The sequence below is a fragment of the Zosterops lateralis genome, assembly GCF_965231275.1.
Source record: "Zosterops lateralis genome assembly, chromosome: 6".
Lineage (NCBI taxonomy): Eukaryota > Metazoa > Chordata > Aves > Passeriformes > Zosteropidae > Zosterops > Zosterops lateralis.
In genome coordinates this window covers 33,474,886-33,489,091 of record NC_139761.1, presented here as the reverse complement: position 1 = coordinate 33,489,091, position 14,206 = coordinate 33,474,886, and the positions used below count along the sequence as shown (strand labels likewise).

Genomic DNA, 14,206 nt, shown 5'->3' with positions numbered 1-14,206 from the left:
GGTTGCTACAAACAGGGTAAGTCCAGTGTAATCATTGTCACCAGCTGGAAAGAGAGAGCACTTTCAAAAACTGTTTTAGCGTCTGAAGTTGCTCAAGTAGTAGTTAAGGAAACTGCTTTGGATTAAAATACAGAGCATGCCAAGAGCTATTATACTGGTATCTTAATTTCTAAAAGTCTTTCATTCCAAAAAAGAAACCTAGTTCCATAGGCTTCCTGTAGGTTGGATTTCTACTGTTTCTATAACATTTTACATGAGTGTAATGTGATGCCGATGTCAAATGGAAGATCAACAGCACTATTCTCTTGAAGGCAGAGAAAACATGAGCAACCTGTGAAAAGAGAGAATGGCACTGATTTTTCCAGTAAAGCTCTTCAATTAAAGACATTATGGAATTACAACCTAAAATAAATAGACATTTTATATTTTTTAACACCTGGATATTTTGACTCTTGAGCATAAACGCAAGTTCTATAACATCACTGAAGTATAACAACACCTAGGTTCAGAAGAAAGCTGCTTTTCAAGTACGTGCATGTTTCCCAAATGCTTATCACAAAACGCCAAAAGCCATATCTTTTACAGCAAGGACAACATAAGAAAAGAAAATTTGGCAACTTTAACAATAATCTGTATAAAAAAATACCCTACAATAAATACTTTAACCATAGCAATTAGTCTGAGCCTTGGCTTCACTCTTCTTTATAAAAACTGACTTTAAACCATGTAATCCTCTCTAAAACTCTGTTCCAAGATCTATGGTCTCACCATACTTTCCTACCAAGTATTTGTGTGGAGACTGCTCTTGCAAACAGTGTCCCAGCCCCATTCACTCTCTCCTGATTATTTTGCAAATTCATGACCTGATATCCAGCAATGCCAGCACTTCAGAATGACTACGTCATAAAGGAAGCTGCCTTTAAACAGAGAGTGAAACCAGCCCCTGGGTATTCTGAAAAGGATAGTGAGAACTTGTTACGAAAAAAGTTCTAAAAGAAAGGAAAAAGTTTTAATGACTGAAGAGAGTGATGAAAGATTTAAAGAAGTAACTGCATATCTTCTTTAAATAACAAAGCATAGGAGGTAGGACAATAGACAGTAAGAAACCAAAATTATCTACAGAGAAATTATTTATTCTTCTACAATGAACTGTACTTTGGAGATTTATTTTATCATTTTTATTTACCTCAGAAAAAACTGCCCAATCACTGTGCTCAAATCTAACACAAAACCAGAATGAGACAATGTGGTTTATAGATTGTTCAGGCTGCTGGTAATCCTCTGTGGGTCTCAGTCAAGTAATCCCAGTGCAGCAGCAGGTACTGATCCCTGTGCACAGCCCAGAAGGCAGATGTCTGTCCCGGGAGCTGATCAAAGCATCTGCCTACATTAGTTGGATTCAAACTTACGACTCCCTCTTCAAAATGAAAATATTCTCCTAGTGAAAATATGACTTTGAGATGTAATCTGGACTCTCTGTGCCCTTCTGTCCATCTCTGGCCTCTATTCTTTTTGAACCAGCTTATATATACATGTAAATTACAGACATGTCCATTTGCACAGAATGCCAGTCTGAGCAGGATCCAGGACTGTAATTTCAAAACAGCACTTTAATGGTTACAACCAGACTCTTCACTCTTCCCTCTCAGGTCCACTAACGTCTGCAGTAGATCCTGCTCCCACCACACTGATCCTTGCAGCAGCCCAGCACCCAGATCTGCAGACCACCAATATCATTTGTGTTATGTTAGTGCCCATAAACTCCATTCACAAATCAAGACTATGCTGTACATCCTACACTGCACAACTCCAAATGAACAGACGGACAACACACTCGACACACTTGTCCTGCTTCAAAAGACTTTCAGTGAACATTGATGCAGAGAGCTCCAATGCAATTCAGCAGCCTACTGCTGGCTGCGGATAAGGAAGAAATCCCTCTTCACAGTTGTATCAGAGCAATGGTTTATCTAATCCAGCACCCTGTCCCTGATAGTGGCAGCAGGAGAGCATGTGATACTTTAGAAGGTGGCTGAGCTATTCCTCTTAAACTTCCTTACTCACTACAGTCATTAACCTAGGGATGTTGGAGGGCATCTCTAGCTATTCCCTTTGGAATCTGCTAATGGCATGTGGTTTTGAATATGCCAGACCTCAACTGATTTCTGGACAACATTTTCTTTACCTGTTTTTTTATTTTCAATAATGGACAGAAAAATATTTAAGTTTTTCTGACCCTTGCTTCTGGAATCAGTATAAATGCACTTTTCAGTCATCAGTAACACAAGTCTTTATCTGCTACACTAACATCTGCTTTTTCAAGCCACTCCCTTTATTCATCAGCCTCAGGTACACACATGTTAAAGAAGAACTAAATAAATGTAACTTAGCCTTCAGTAATCAGCCTTCCATTCCTATGTAAAAAAATGACCACGTCCTAGTAGATAAGGACCAAAATATGTGGAGGGTAAAGCTCAAACTAACCTCAGCTAAGTAGTTCAGTAAACTGCATGGGCTTGGAATCTGTCCCTTCCCAGGATTCCTTTAGAGTTACAGGGAAGAGATACAAGGGAACATTATTTCTTGGAGGAAACAGAGATACTGGGCGATACTGTGTAGTCATGGAAATCTGAAATAAAAAAAGTTGTGCCATACAGACCCAGTGTAACATCATGATTCGTTCACTCTCTCCTCCTTTGGACTTGACAAACACATCAGATCCTACAACAAAAAGGTATTTGTTGATATTTACACTGCTTAAAGCCAGCATTGCTCATTTTCTTGGGCTAAGCCACAGTAAATACCAGTTTCATGGACAAGGAAACTGCCACAAAATAAATAACTAAAAACAGCTAGAAGATGATTACTGCTTTTTGACTCCAACCCAGAAGCTTGAAACTTGAGCAGAATTCAATTTACTCGCTTTAATGAATTCCTTCTGCCATGCAGCTAATTTCACACATTTCCTCCTGCTCTGATTATTAAAAAGGAAAAGCAGCTAGTACAAACATCAAAGAGTGGCATTATTGCACTGTGTGACACCAGAATATTTGTTTTCCAAAGCTCCAGGTAAAAAATGACCAGTGAATTTTCTGATCCCTTGGCAGGATCAGATGTAATGCACTCGCTACCTAAAAGGTATTACTTACATGTGATGAGGTTTGGGAAGCTGGGGCTCAGTGACACAGCACTATGACAACAGAAGGAGAGAAGGACCACACATCCACACCACCCTTCACAGGAGCACAGATCTGCTCCTGCTACAGCGATGAAAACATCACCTCACAATATTTTTTCCTTTATTTTCTAGCCCTTTGAAACTCTACCTACATAGGCATATGTATCACAAATTCACTTAACTCAGTATTAATCCATTCTACTTCTAACAATAATGATGCTTCACCTTTATTTTTGGTATAGTATAGACTGCATTGAGGCTTGCAGTCTCCCCAAAACAACTAATACCAGCAAGTTTTGCCACAAAAATAGTTGTGAACTGTTCTACTATTCATTTTATTCACCCACTTCCTCCCAGGTCAAAACTGATGAGACGTAGTAATCAGTAGTATGAACGGGTCCTGGATTACACAAGATTGACAAAAGTAGAAACACTTTTTTAAACACTTATCCTTACATAACACCACCCCCTCCAGTACAATACTAAACTGAGACATAAAATCTCAGGTATTGTCTTGGAAATGTTTTCCTAGGCCAGCAGCACAGAGAACTCCAGTGGTCAACAGTTCAGACCTTGAAATCCTTTCTTTCCAGAATACTTAATTCAATGCTATCAAGCAAAAGAAAGTAGCTTTAACTGCATGACAAACTTCCTAGGAGATTTAATTGGAATAAATCCATTTCTACATCAAAGTTTTACTACTTGTATCTGCACGTAAATGAAGAAAAAACCCTTCTAGCTCCGGAGTTAAACAAAACCAGGGTCTCCAAAGGCCTCATTGCAAATGCCACAGGTGCACACAGACCTCTGGAGCAGCCCCCTCAGCAAGCTCTCAGCCTGAGGGCTTTAAAGCACAAATATCCACATTTTCCAGGTACCACCCTGAGTCAATCACACTTGTGCCCATCTGCACTTGTACATCTGACCACTGTCATGCATCTGACCCGAGTCCACTCGAAACCCTTTGTGAGATGGGGTCAGCCTCCCGGTTCCCCATGCCACTAGATGCCCTCTCAGCCACACTTGCTGCAAGAGGATGTCCCAGAAACTCAAGTTGGAGAGGGGCAGCTTATGAATCTGCAGCTGAAAGAAAGTACTAGCCACAAACCTGTGGTATACATTCCATAATGACTGCATGGCACTGTGCACACAGGCTGACAGACACTGCTGATGGGGCAGTGCCCAGCTGACCTCAGCAGAGACCATTCCAGCTGTATTTTACATTCTGTACACAAATGTTGTACAGCTGGAAAACCAGTGATGTTGCAAGTGTGGGAAAGCACCATGCCATCGCCTTGTGTGAAAGCCAGTCTACAGTCCAGAGCCTAAAAACAACATTATCTAGTCAACAGCACACAGCACTCATCTATTGCTCCAGTGTTCTCAGGGTTGCACAGCCAAAGGCTGGAGTTACACAATCAAGGTAACTTTTCTATTCCACCCTGCTGTCAGATGCTTGCAACTCATCTGGAAAAAAAAATTAAATCAGTATTTTCTTAGCTACACCCTTGGAAGTCTAACTCTGCACTTAACAAGAGAAACTAACAAGGAAATGTCAATCGCCATTCTCACTGGCACGAGACAGAGGGCTTCAGTCATACTGTAGGCCACATCCAACAAAATGGACAAAATAAAGGCTAATTAGAATAACTATCATTTACAACTTCACCAGCTCTACACAGGCCTAGAGGAAACACCAGCCCATTTTTCTACTGATAAAGCACTGTCTTCTCTGCAGTATGTTTTCCAGTAGACCAACCTAGTTGTTTTTACAAGTTCCAAATGTAGGAACTTTTGCCAGCTCCAAGGAAAATTTACCACATCCTTTCACTAGTACTTGGATCTTCAGCCAGTTACAGTCACACATATTGAACTGAGCCAGTAAGTCTTATGCTACACATGCTTCAGCTAATACAACTTATTCCTAGACCTAATGCCATAAATCCATTTGAAAAGTGTTAAGTTAGAAGAAAATATTCGAAGAAAAGTATTTCCATATACAAACATCTTTCTAAGGATCTCAAAGTCAGACTTCATTAACTTCAAATAAAAACAGAAATCGGGAAATATTAAGGTAGCCATACGTCTTGTTTCAGAAAGTAGGAAACCCGCAGATGGACTGACCATTTAAGATTGCACAGAAAACATAGGGCAAAGCCAGGAACAAGGTCAGGCCTGCTCAGTACCCTTATCTACTGATTACACTGGGGATTTTCAAACTCAAAGGTGTCAAAGTTTCAAGGGGCCATGACCATCCTCTCTTTATGAAAGCTATATCAAGTGGGAAAGGAAGGAAAAAGGAAAGGGAACACCATATGGAAATATCTGAAAGAACATTCAATTAAAGTGTATCTGGAGGAAGTGGTAAATAGCATGAAAATATTTCCAATGAGGATCAAGTGAATCATGAACAATTTAAGCAATTTTTTTTTAATAAAAGTATCACATTGTTTTTATGCTTGGAAATGCTTCCCAGAACAAAGAGATTTTTGTCACGGTCTTTTTTCCCTTCTTAGTGGAAGCTTTTTGCAGAGGAAAAGAGAAAGAAGACATGAAAGTATACACAAAAGTGAAACATCTGCCCTTCTTTTTGTTCTCACCAGTTTAGAAAAATATAAGAAGAAAAAGGCAGCTTTTTTCTTTCAGAAGTCCCAATGTGAAAGACTTTTGAATCAACACAACTTACAGCTGTGCAGAATGAACTGGACTTTAAGGACTCTAACTATAAAAAAATTGTGAATCACTTTTGAACTTGCAGTTGAGACAGTATTTTGCTTTTGTCCACACTTAAGCAGTCTTAGTGTTTTCAAAAAAAATTGAAGTTTTACTTTTTTCTTGAAAGGTTTGCTGACTTTGCCCCTCTCTGCGAAGGCTGATGTGTAACTAGGCTGATCCTCTTTCCCACCCAGAAATCACGGATGCAGTGGATGTCAGAACATCTCTTCATGCACAAAACTTAATTTCAAAGTTCTCAGTCTTTACCAGAAGTCTCTCAGTTGCAGTAAAGCCACAAGCATTTTACCAGATCTAGCTACAGTGAAAACAACTCAATGGATATAAATATCATCACACATTTGCAGACATTGGGCAGAACCCACAAATCTTTCTTTCTGGACAGCAGCCAGTGGGTATTTCAGAGCCTGTAAGGCTTTGCAAAAGGAAACAATTTAGCCTCCTATAACAAATGTGCTGTCCCTAAAGAATAGTGTCATGGAAATCAGAGCACATAGAAACTGGATTTTAAAAAATAATATGCTACACTCTTAACCAGCTTTCCAAACAATCCCTTAAATGTAATTTTATACTGGGAAGTTATATTAAATGTAGAGAATTATTCCTCTCTTCACATCATTAAGTAGGTGTACTTCTCAGAATCTAAAAGCTATTCCTTGGAAAAGATGGCTTGCCTCCTCTTCAGCCTAGCTGTATCTTAAAACTACTGTTTCTGCCAGAAAACCAAAGGGATAAGTAACAGGAGAAGGTTGCCTCATTTTTTCCTTTATGATTCCCAGCTAACACACCCAATTTACAAATCCATGTGTCAGGTGGCCTTTTTAATACTATCAGGCTGTAAATTTTACACAAAGTCACATCTCTGACATCATACCAGTCATGAAACAATTTTTCACTTGAAAATGAAACATTAATTCATGAAAGAGAAACAGTTTAAATGTATTGCTTTCTTAAAGGTCTCCTTGTCCCCCTGAACTAATCTACATAAAAACTTATTTCTGAAAGTAGAACAAGCATATCTGATTTCCAAAATGATATATAAACTAATATCAGTTTTAGACCAATTTCTGGCCAAACTCACACTTTAAACACATCCCCTTCCACAAAAAGAAAAGGGGGAGAAAAAAGGAATGCTGTTAGTTGGGTTAAATGGTACTAATGAAGTTCCTATCCAAGTTGTAGTCACAGGTATCAGGGCAAATTTTACTTATTTATTTCCCACATTGTCATTGGCTGAAGAGGTTCACTCTGCCACATTCGTTCACTGAACAAGCTGAAGGGGTGTTACAAACAACACAGAACAAACTGAATGACCTCTCATGTCATGTATTTCCATATAGAACAGTTAGTACTGGACAAGCAAAGACATCAAATCCATTTACTGGCTTGTCATGCTTATCCATCATTGACATTTACAGGCACAAGTCTATGAGCTGTTATTCCTCTCCTACAACACCAATGGACCCAATTTCACAGTCCTGAGGAGTATTTTGAATGCCAAATAGTTACATTACACAGAAGCTTATGGAAAGTACCCATAGTTAGTTTTAACGCTTGAATAAGGCACTACAAAAGGGGCAGAATCAGACTCTAAATAAGCTAAAAATTAATAGAAGATAGAATTCATCTCCTGTGAACACCTGTTTATCATGCAGGTTTGAAGCAAGGCTGAGACCAATGCTCTAGATGAAGCTGGATTTTGCTGTTCTCTACTTTAACTTCTATCTTATGGAACAACTTCAAATAACTCAAATAATGAATGAATAGCTTACATTGTTTTAACTTTCCCCTCCGTAACCCAACACCTGCTTTTGGTTCTGTTCACACTTTCATTCATGCATGAAATGTATGTACAAAGAGGGTTATTGAGTAAATGAGCAATGAAATCAAACCAAAACTAGTAACCTGCAATATTACAGTTTCTGTTCCCTGTGCAAAGGCAATGAGTTCTATCTAACTCCACACATACATCTTAGTTCTGAATTGCAAAATAATAATTATTTGCAAATCATTGCTTCCCCAGTATAAAAACTCTACCAGCTAAAGGCAAGAAATGCTGAACACATGGACTGCATTAAATAGATCTGCTATTTGAGAAGCCAAACAGATGGAATTTTACTTGTTGGTCTGCTCCACCTCTCTGCTCCAAAGGCTCTCTTATTTAACTGACTAAATATATAGGACAATTTTCTTAAATATTAATGACAATGAATACCTTGCAAAAAGCACAATCCAGATATTTTGTTTATAAACATAAAGCTTTTATCTTTACTATCTCCAGCACTAAACGCTGTGTAAGAGTTGGTTATGGAAGGCTCAATGAAAACAATTTATAATCTGCATTACTGCACTTCAATGCAGATTTCCTTCCCAGAAATACCCACTCAACACTGCAAATATATTAAGCTAATGGACTGGGACAGAGGGCATTAGGCACTTCTGCACCAGCACTGTAGCACAGCCTCTTGACTGGCTGACACTGTGGTCTCTTCAGGCCCTGCTGAGTGTAGAAGTGTTTATACAGTGATAATTTTTATCCTGATGTGTTCCCATTTCTCTCTATTGTTCCTTACTGTCCATTTATTGTGGAAGTGACAGGGCCATGAGAGCCACAGTATGGCTATAGCTCTTGTGGTAATTTGTTTGACGATTTCAGGCTTAGGAATGTCTGTGCTGGTTTCAGCTGGATTAGAGTTTATTTTCTTCACAGTGGCTAGTATAGGACTATGTTTTGGATATATGCTGAACAGAGAGTTAACAACATAGAGATGTTTTTGTTATTGCTGAGCAGGGCTTACACAGAGCCAAGGCCTTTTCTGCTTTTCCTATGGCCACACTGGTGAGGAAGCTGGGGGTGCATGGGAGGTTGGGAGGGGACACAGCCAGGGCAGTGACCCCAAGTGACCAAAGGGACATTGCAGACCATGTGACATCATGCTCAGTATATAAAGTGGGGGGAAGAAAGAAGAAGGGGGTACATTTGGAGTGATGGTGTTTGTCTTCCTAAGTCACCATTACAGCTGATGGTGCCCAGCTCTCCTGGAGATGGCTGAACACCTCCCTGCCCATGGGAAGCACTGAATTCATTCCTTGTTTTGCTTTGCTGGTGTGCACAGCTTTTGCTTTCCCTTTTAAACTGTCTATCTCAATCCAGGGGTTTTCTGGCTTTTACCTTTCTGATTCTCTCCCTGATCCCACTAGTGGGGGAGTGAGCGAGTGGCTGCGTGGGGCTTGGCTGATGGCTGGGGTTAAATCACAACATTGTCTTACACAGAAGTATTTATAAAGATTCTCTCCTAGACATCTCTTAATACAAACAGTATTCCTCCCAAACAGATTATGTCTTAAAAAAAAAAAAAAAAAACCACTTTACATACAGAACAGAGTAAGTCACATGAAAAAGGTGTTGGTAACAGCATTCAGTAGCTTAATGACATTAACATCATTTAATGTCAGATATCACAAAGTATTAAGAAAGTATAAGTATAAAGCAGGAGAACATAAGATAGTTGTTCCACGCAACAGAAGCAACTTGTGGATGCAGCTCCAATGGCAACTGCTACTGTATTTGATCTCCATTATTTTCTAAATTGAAGGCTTCATGTTTATTCTTCTAAACTATAAGCATGATAAAACCATCGTTTTATTGCCAAACTTAACACAGTACAGAGCTACTCAGCTAATATATTCATGACACATTACAACGTACTCTTTCACTAGCCCTTAACACTGCTTGTTAGATCGTCTCTTAGAGGTCCTGAATATATTTTGGAGTGAGGTCATGGAGTGAGTGACAGTGTAAGTAAGGGAGAGTAGAGGACATTCCCATTACAAGAAAACATAAGCTCAGGAAAGCTACCTAAAAAAAAAAAAACAACAACCTGTTCAAGAAACTGTTACTCTCTTTCAGAGACAACAAGACTTAGAGGCAAGAGTACCACAAACCTGTAGAAGAAAACAAAGAGCTGGAAGCAACTAAGGAAGTACCAATGAATTTCTTAAGCTCTTCTTCACTGGCAAAACAGAAAGAAAAACAAATAAAACCAAAATATACTCTTAGCAAACTCGAAACAGCCTAACTAGGATTACTGCAACTCAAAAGTACCAGGAGAAACCTTTCTGCTTTTAAAAGGAAACAAGTTCTCCTTCACACCCTAATGGGTAACAGTAAGGGAAGGTGTTAATAGCTTTTTCACCAGTAAGTTTTGTAATTGCACAACTTATGGTTTTGGTTCTCAATGCAAGAAACATCAGCCAGGAAAACTTCTTTGTTTCTAAAATCTCTTCTCTGACACATTACTGCCAGAAACTGTGCTGGTTTTCTCAGACAGAGTGCATCATGCTCACATTAACTTGAGTAAGTATGAAAAGCACTGCTCTCAGACATTTCTTGAAGAATCACTTTAATAACTTCCTTTAATTCAAATATATTGTTTGTGGTTTTTCCCATAACTGCAGCCTAACCCTCTCAACATTGTATGCAATACCTTTTTCCTTTTTTCTTTTTTTTTGTCTGCCTACTACCATAAAAACAGTTTCAGGATTAAAACTACAATCAAGCTCTGCCTACGTGCCACAGGAGAAAAGTAACATGGCCACCTGATCAAGATTAGGAATATTACACACATGAAAGTAGTTAGAGTGGTTAATCTGCTACTACACTTACAGTAACTGGGTGTAGCCGTGCCCTTTCTAACAATGTCAAGGTTGTACCGATTTAGCCAGGACACCTGAAAAGACAAACAGTTTCTGGGACTGAAACCTACCTCAGTCCATTTAGACCATGTGAGCTCTCAACAATGATTCAGAGCAGGAGAAGGCTGAGGTCACTCCACAGCCAGATGTGATGACTTAGGACTAAAATATTTTAACTCCCTGTGAGTTGGATTGCTTTTGTTTTGAAGCAGTGCCTCTGGCAAGCAGAAAGTAGCAATTCATTTAGTGTAATAGAAAAGATTTTGATTTCTAAACTTAACAGACCTTTTTCTTCAAGAGATAGTTACTCAGAACAAATGTGTATCACAGCTGATTCAACTGGACCTGGAATAGTAATAAATGCAATACTATCAAAAAAGCTCAGCTTCTAGAGGCTTAAGGTATTTTTACTTACTATTTCAATTAAAGGGCATCATTTGCCAATTACTTATTCACAGATGTCTCTAAAAATTGACCTGCATAAAAGCAATTTTGAGTTCTAAGAGACATGGAAGACACTTAACTGCAAGAGAAGCTCATCCCACCACATGCTTATCTAAACTAGATGTAGAAAGCCAATGTGGAAGTGGAAAGCAATAGAAAAAGCAATAAAATTTGCAATTATTATTAAATCAATGTTTCCGTTTCATGTACTCTATGAATATTAACTGAGCAATCATATTAAGCTGTATTAATGAAATATTAAGCACGAGCATTCAATGACACGCACTGACTCCAGAATCAGATACACACAAAATATTAATAATTCTTACATAGAAAATGCTAGAAAACAGCAATACGGAAAGGTTATGAGCAGTTCACAAAATTCTGAAGCACAGCTTTATCCCATTTTAACACTACTAATTTTTAATAAAAATCTGTATTCAGAGATACAAACAGCTTTTTTCTATTAAAAAATGAAGTTTTTCTCAGCATTGCATTTCCCCTGTATTGTTTCTTTTCTTCTAGCACTGCTAGTAAATATTACATGCACTGCTGAAAAGCTGTATTTTGTATTTCAGCAATCCTGAGAGAAAAAAAGTGCTCTCCAAGTGTGCTTTGGTTTCCTCATGATGTAATGGCCTATAGACTAACTGTTAATAATTTTCAGAGTAATATGTTGAGTCAATCTTAACTATTTTAAACAAACACAAATCCATAGAAACGGCTGTGAAACGAAGCTGAAGCCAATGCACTGCATACTTACAGTCACAAACATCACAGCACAGTTTGGGGCAGAAATTAAAATGCTACAAACACATGAAATTCCCAGAAAATGTAGCAGGCCACGTTACCAAGACATGGATAAAACACAACTAACACCCATGCTCATGGGAAATGTTACTTTTGCCAAGTGCAGAATTTGGACACAGAATAATTACAGCACTTAAGGAAACATGATTTTTTAATTAAAAAAGCAATTCAAAATAATTACTTTTCAAATGTGAAAGAAGAGGTTTTAGTGAAAGTCTGTTTTTCCACCCTAACAACTGAAACACTTAATTTCAGTTAGCTGTCTTTTAATTTCTGATCTGCCAGAGCAAACCAGAGGTAGGCCATGAAGATATGAGAGCTGGAACACCTCTCCTATGAAGACAGGCTGAGAGTTGGAGCTGTTCAGCCTGATGAAGAGAAGGCTCCAGAGAGACCTTGCAGCACCTTCCAGTACTTAAAGGGAGGCTACAAGAGAGCTGGAAAGAGACTTTTTATGAGAGCATGTAGTGACTGGACAAGGGGGAAGGGCTTTAAACTGAGAGAGGGTAGGTTTAGATTGGATATAAGGAAGAAACTCTTTACTGTGAGGGTGGTGAGGGCTGGAACAGGTTGCACAGAGAAGCTGTGGATACCTCATCCCTGGAAGTGTTCAAGGCTGGGCTGGATGGGGTTTTAAGCATACTGGTCCACAGGAAGATGTCCCTGCCCATGGCAAAGGCCATGGAAGAAGATAATTTTAAGGTCCCTTGCAAAGTTCACTGCTCCTTTTTCTGCGTCCACTATGCCCAAAGTCTGATGCCAAATGATTGTCCACATTGAATGGGGACATGAGAGCCTGAGCTGCACATTACAGATTAAGATGTGGCTTGTCCAACACTTTGCAGTTCCTCTGTGTGTCCACATCATCATGCTAAAATATTCTTTAACAGAAAGCTTATGTTAGACCTAAGTAAAATTGGATATATAGCATTTTGGCTGCCAGAATTTCTTATCTATATTATAGGCAGTAAATGGAAAAAATACAGTAAAAATATACCATTTTTGTAAATTTGTAGCCAAATTTACATCTATGCTGTTAATACTTCCAAGGTTTAATATATGCTTCCAGCAATTTAGGACTTTCTCATTTATCAAAGACCCTCAGAGGCTCAGGCAATACTTCCACAGGTGCTTCCCTATACAGCACTGACAGCTTGAGCAGCTCATATCAGCACTGCTTCTGCAGCACCACATGTCAAGCTGGGACAGTGGTCAGAATTTAAACTAACTCGTTTCTACACAGACTTTTAAGATTCATTTATGTTTCTTGAACCAGCTCACAGGTAGCCCCTGAGAGAGCTGCACCAACCAAACTGAACCCACAAGGGGAGAAGTGCATCACAGAAGTGGCCTTTTAGATGACACCAGTAAGCACTGGATGAAGACACCACAAAGATTGCCACAGTGCTTTTGGCATTTGTGGATGGGAGTCCTCACTCTCAGGGCAGTTACATAATGCTTCTGTTTCAGCAGCAAAGCAGGCTTAAAAATTGCCAGCCTTACCTTCAGCTACTCCCTATTGTCTCATGCCAAGTTTTTTCAGAAGGTTATTTTTAGCCTTGATTATTTCAGTAAACTATTTTACTGCATGACAACACAAACCCTTAGGCTGGCATTGAAGGGGCTGTGAAGCACAGCACAGTGAAGGGAACTAATATCCAGCTTTTTAATTAGCTCCACAGCAAATACCAGAACTACCTGTAGTTATTAATATCTTAGATTACAGCTACAAGTCATCCAAATTCTCTGACAGCGTCTGAAAAATGTCAGCAATAATGAAATTAAAATAGTAATATGCAAGAAATCAAGAAGATACCATCTGGAAGATTATACTTTTCAAAACAGAACAGGACTTCTGGACTGCAGTTTCAATAAGTCCACTAAACTCACACAGGATTATGAAATCTCAAAATAGCATTTTTGATAGCAGCATCAACAGGCACATCAGGAATCAATTCAACTTTCAGGACTCTCTAAATGCTGGAGATCATTTTCCCATGATCCCTCCTCAAATGTTTCCACTTGCTCATATAAACTTCCCTGCTCACTGAACCCTGCACTAAGCCATTTCAGCATGCTAACCCCACAGAAAATTAACCACTTGTTTTGCTACATGTACTTTCTTCTCGTGCTAGTGCATACAATGGCTCAGCAGAAGACCAGATAAGCACTGAAGCCACTGCAAAGGGGATAAGATGAGAAAATTGTCCAGGAATTTACTTTTTTTCTAGGTACAGTGAACACAGAAGCTACAAAAAGGTGTGTCAGAGAAGCAGAGCACTGGGTGAAAGGACTAGTATATTATCCCCCTTTGTTCCTTGGAAATGCAGCCTAGGTACAACTGAG

The 14,206-nt window shown here is 39.0% G+C and overlaps 1 protein-coding gene and 1 long non-coding RNA gene across 3 annotated transcripts in view; both read right to left on the bottom strand.

Moving 5' to 3' along the window:
* RAD51B (RAD51 paralog B) overlaps positions 1-14,206 on the bottom strand; it is a 341,877-nt gene that overhangs the window by 231,163 nt on the left and 96,508 nt on the right. The window lies entirely within an intron of this gene.
* On the bottom strand, positions 284-10,697 carry LOC310910782. The gene is made up of 3 exons (XR_014590398.1): positions 10,678-10,697; positions 2,660-2,721; positions 284-331 (listed from the first exon to the last, which is right to left on the bottom strand). It is a non-coding gene; the product is annotated as an uncharacterized lncRNA (long non-coding RNA).